This window comes from Solanum stenotomum, chromosome 2, assembly GCF_019186545.1.
Source record: "Solanum stenotomum isolate F172 chromosome 2, ASM1918654v1, whole genome shotgun sequence".
NCBI lineage: Eukaryota > Viridiplantae > Streptophyta > Magnoliopsida > Solanales > Solanaceae > Solanum > Solanum stenotomum.
The window spans coordinates 40,581,600-40,587,734 of NC_064283.1; positions in this window are offsets into that span (position 1 = coordinate 40,581,600).

Sequence of the window (6,135 nt, forward strand, 5' to 3'; positions counted from 1 at the left end):
AATTTGCCTTAGAAGACATTGAATTTCAACGAGAAACTAAACTCATGTTCAAATTCGGAGACAACATTGGTTCATTTAATTATTCTCATAGTTATATAAAATCAAGAATATAGAAAAAATCATTAAAAGTGCACATCTTAGTCTTTATGTACAAAATAAAATTTTCTCATTGAAAAGAAAACTGAAGGGGTGCAATGTTTGAATGCACTTGGGAAGAAAATAAAAATAATCTTACCCATCCAAGAAAAACTTACTACAAAAAATATACTTGAACATATTAAAGTAGTACTAATTCATTCCAAATCTCTTTTATCATATGATAAAATAATTCTCTTTTTTTCCCAACAAAAAGAACACAGTAAATAAAAGTAATTTTCTTACCACAGAAAATACCAACAATATTAAATTTCTTATGCTTGTTATCTCTTTTATTCAGATTAGCAAACTAGAAATAATTAAAGATGAAAAGAAAAAAACTATCCAAGTCCACAGAACCCACTGTGTATCCTTAAGAAATTTAATCCCCTCAAATACACGAGGTTGTAGATAATTTCTCCCAATAAAACAGATTAATTATTAAAAAAGTAGCGGTACCTCAAACTTCAATAATTTTAACGAACTCAAAAAGACAACAACGAATCTCACACATAGACACGATCGATCGATTTTGTTTTGTAAGAAATGTATGTAGAAGAAGGGAAGAATTCAATGCAGAAAAATGAGAGAACGTCTCTCTATTTATAGCCAACAAAGGGTAAAGGTCATAACTCTTTGAAAAAACAAAGACAACCTTTCAAAAATGTCACAACTCTTTGGAAAAGGTTAGAAAAGACACAACATTTCATAAAGGTCACAACCCTTCAGGAGAGTCACAACCCTTCATTTCCTATTCACACATTTAAAACCCAATATTTATGTCTAGTATCATATTTTTATTACTCGTATAATAATATAATATTGTTTGTATGTAAACTCGGTCTTTCAATTGTTAAAAATGAATTTTCATAATGTTTATTATGATGACTTTTCTTTTTAAGTGGTTTGATGGTTGAATTTAAGTTGATAGTTAGTTTTCCCACCAGAAAGTTAGTGTGATTGTGACTCATGACGGGTCAGGATCGTGACAAACAAGTTTGAGGGTACCGACAAAACTTTTAGACCACTAGTTGAAGCTTAGCCATAGCTAATATTGATATTTACTCTTTATCACTTAGCAGTAGTGTCGACGAAAAATGAGATGTTCAAATATCCCTGTGATTCACGTTAGTTCTGTTGTTAGTAGATGAAGAAAGATGATTAGATGATTTTAGAGCGTCTTTTTTTGTTCCCTATTTCATTTTTGTTGTTTTCCTGGTTCCTAATTTTGCTATTTGCAGGTTTCGACCTAGCTATTTTGAACTAGATTTTGGGGTTATTTTGATTTTACATAATAAGGCTTACCTGATCATTTAACTTTTGAAATAAAATGAGGGTGAGGGTGGGTGGGTGAGTGGGTGTGGGGGGGGCATTCTTGGAGATCCAAATTATTATTTAATGGTTACATTTTTATTTTGTTGTTTAGTTCTTACCAAAAGTTTCCCTCTTCCATAAATACTAACAACCTCATAAAAAAAATAGCCTACAAAATGTCCTATAAGTAATGGAGTAACTTCTTGATATAGCGGATATCCACAATATATTATTTTATAACACTTCCCCTTGGATGTCCATAGATAATATGTCTCATTAAAACCTTACTAGGAAAAAATCATGTGGGAAAAAATCCTAGTGAAGGAAAAAGAGTACACATATCTTTTAATACGCTTTGAATGTTATCTCATTAAAAACTTTAGCAGGAAAACCCAATTGGGATAAAATCATGGTTAAGAAAAAGAGTACAACACGTATTTTCTCCCCTGATAAAACCTTTACTTGATATCTCAAAAACAATGCGTTCCAATCTTATATCACAACTTCTCAAATATTGATGTTGGCAATCTTTAGTGAATAAGTTTACAAGATTATCACTTGAATGGATCTTTGAACATCTATATCACCATTTTGTTGAAGATCATGTGTGAAAAAGACTTTTGGTGAAATAAATTTTGTCCAATCTCCTTTTATTGTATTCTCCCTTCAATTGAGCTATCTATCATTTTCGTATATGGTGGCTGGAATATCCTTTTCAAAAGAAAATCACATATTTTCTGAATATGATAGATCATAATTCCAACCAAACACACTCCCGACTTAATTCATAGATCAATATTATTTCTGCATGATTTGAAGAAGTGGTTATTAATGTGATTCTTTGAATTTCCAAAATATTGTTGTGTCTCCATATGTAAATAATAGTTCATTTGCGATCGAGCTTTATGCAGATCAAATAAATATTCTGCATCTACATAATCAAATCATTCTGACTCTGGAATTGATCATTTCAATTTTATTGAAGCTCGTCTTTTCTTCTGAAAGAAAATCATACATCTTCTATGTGTTGAGTCACTTGCTTTGTTAGTTTCTTGTCATAACTTGAATGATACTATGACAATATTTTCACACAACTTTCGTTATGTATATCAAATAATCTTCTAGCATTTGCATAACCAGCCATTTATAAGTGCACCAATTGCACTAATATATGACATTTTAAAATCATTTTCATGAGATCAAAAAGGTTCTTTCCCTGTGTTAAGCAGTCTCAAAATCATTGGGTACTCAATGGAATTGCTTTAAGACCTTTTAAATCCTTCAAGGATTTTCATATAACCTTAATCGTCTAGTTAGACATAATAATCATTCATTACGCATATTCAAGTATTTCATCTATTGTCAGACTGAAACAAGTTTCATTGCATCCATCATGGAGAATATATCTCCATTTAATAATGTCAGAATTTTTGCGAAAACCCTTTATGCCCCGAGGCACAAACCTCACTTTATATCTTACGGTTATACTTTCGCACAATGATTCATTTGTACCACATTGGCATTATATTTTGATCCATGAACTATATGATAAAAAACATCACTTTTCTAAGTGAAACAAAATATACTTGAATAGTGCCAATAATTATTTGTCCACACTATATGACATATTTGAATTTAAGATCCTCGTAACCATTTATATCATTGATTGCTACTTCATATAAAAGATATCGCCGGCGGTCATTTTGATATCGATTTCAATATAACTTATCGAGATCTCTTCATTTTTTATCATTTTCAAGTACCTAAACCTTTGCCAAGGTTTTATGAAGTGTTATGTCATAGTGCTCTTTCAAAGCACTTACCTCATTATCATGACCATTTTGATAATTTGCTCATCTACTTCCTCAAGGAGTTTTACGTTTGGAATCGATTGGTCTATCACGCTTCTGGCGTACCATAGACTCTGTCCTTTAAGGACTATTTATTGGAGCATTTGCAACTTAATTAAAATATTGGGTCAGCAAATACATCTGGCAAATTATTTGCAATATTTTGCAAATGAATTATCTCTTGAACTTCAAGTTCACATTTTTTTAACGAGGATCTAGATAATTCACCCCACACATAATTTTCAGCTGCTAAACATATCTCCCCCTAATGTTAGGAAATCTAACATTTAACCCCAACCTCATTTGGGGATCCATCTTTGTGCGTGGTGGAGCAATATAATCATATGTGCACACATCAAATTTTTAAATGGAAATTATTTGGTTCCTGACCCTGGACCAATTGTGATGTGAGAACGTTGTTAGCTTGATGCATACACGTTAAATAAACTCATCTCATACCAAATTTTATTTGAGAGATTTGTTCTCATAATCAATGGTCTATCTATAATTTGAGGCAAACAATTCCTGCTAAATCAACCAGTATTATCAATATAATTTTATAGTTTGGAACTTTGCTCTTAATTTAACAATTTGAGCAAACAACCTTACAAAAACCAATTTGTAAGTTGATACAAATGCACATGTGACCATACCATAGATGCATCTATTAAATCATAATAGGAAGAGGTCCACATGACAGGTGAACGGGCCCATACTCACCTTTTTATATGTTCCATATAATTTCAGGGGATACAATCCCAACCTTAGCTGGTACAATGATCATTTTATCATGAGAACAAGCAACACATGAGAATTCTTGAAGAATCTTTTATTTCTTCAACATATAACCACATTAATTCTCAATTCTTTTGCATCACATTTGAACCGAAATGGTCAACCGATTATGCCAACTGATATTTATTCTAGTAAACTTCTAGTTTACTTTTGCATGTGATTCCATCATCATGCCTATATTTGTATACAACAAATAAGAGAAAGGCAGGTAACCTTTTATGTAAATATTCATAACCCGCTTTGATTGTAGTAATCTGAATATATTTAATCTTTCAATAATTTACAGTCTCACTATAATATGTTTTTTAAATTCCTCCTAAACTTAAAAAGTTTCTTTTGAGACTTCTACAACCTCAATATTATGAACTATTTTCATTTCTGGATAGTAACAAATTAGTTCTTCCGAAACTCTTAATTAAGTTTGTGTACTGCCACAAATTTCACAACACCATTCTTATGGTGACCATCTCCTTCAAGGAGAAAATTATTATTATTACATGCAAGACTTATTTCTTGACAATCCATGACAAATTTGTGTTGCCACACAATAATATTTATTTTGGTCATGACCACAACCTTTATAGAAAATAATTATTTCTTTCTTTTGTCCTCCAATAGTTCATAATAAAACATACCACAATATTTGTGTAGTACTTAAAGTATATGACTAAATGACCATTTATGTCAAAATATTTCTTTTCAATCTCTCAAACCTCCCGTAGAGGTGAGATGTGACATTTATCCAACAATACATGAACATGTTCTTATCAATAAGAACACAAGTCACATTTTCTTTAAGAAATTGAACATAACCATTTGAACATGCTCCATAAATTTTTATTAGAAACTCATTGTCATGCTTTCACATTTATCAAATTTATGTGACTCACCTCAACATCACTTTAAGAGGTCAAATGTACCAATGTATTACCACTTTGTTTTCCTTTATTTTGATGGAGGATTTACAGAACTTTTCAAATTTGGATTGCACCAACAACAATGTGCCAATAACTTTTTATACTACTTTGATGGATAAAAATTACCTTCACATTTGAAGGACCGTCTTAAGAACCCATAATGCTCTTTCTTTTAATTACCACAATGATGACCATCAATAGTTTACCATACTCATATTCATGCATTTAACCACTTGTCATTTTGAGACACATTATGTCCTACTACCACATTCACATAAGAAAATGGAGCAAATCAATTGGGCAAATTTTATGACTTTCAGTCAAAAGTATACGACTTTATGTTAGTTATCACCATATCATCACTATAGTGCATTTGGACTTAAACCCAATGTCTTGCCCATATAAAGATACCTTTGGTCATAAATCAATGGGACTTGAACCCAACTTCTTATTATCATGACGCACCCAGACTTTAACTTGATGTCTTACCCACTTGGTGCGATTAAACTTGAATTTATCGTCTTACCCTCAATCATTTTAAAATAACCACAAAATAAACTTTGTTAGTACAAATAATATATTAATAACTCCACAAGTAAATAATTAGATGAAGAAAAATAAATAGGTACAAAAGTAACCTATAAATCCTCAACTTTGAAAGACGTTCTCTCCCTTTTTTCCTAATTGAATTTNTTAAAAGTTTGCTCAAAGTAAAAACAACTTGCTGGACTCATATGATTTTGAGATGGTAAGAAAATTAATGATGCATAATCAAAAGTAAAATATAAAATAGATTATATAGTAGTTTACCTTGTTCCCGAGAGAAAAATAAACACAAATATTTTTACCTTCTTTATATTTACTTTGCTTCAATCCTTCAATTGTAGAACAATCGTGCTGATAACGTGTTGTAAAACTTAAGACCAAAAGAACAATATAAAGATGAAGACAAGAATATAAGACAAGAGGAACAATATAAGATAATTTTCTTTCTCTCAAGTGTTCACCAAATCTTCAAGTGTATACAATATGAACCCTTATGCCTCTATTTATAGTGTAACATAGAGGCATACAAAAGGTTAGTCATAAACATGACATTAACATGAATATAATGGGGGAGGTTA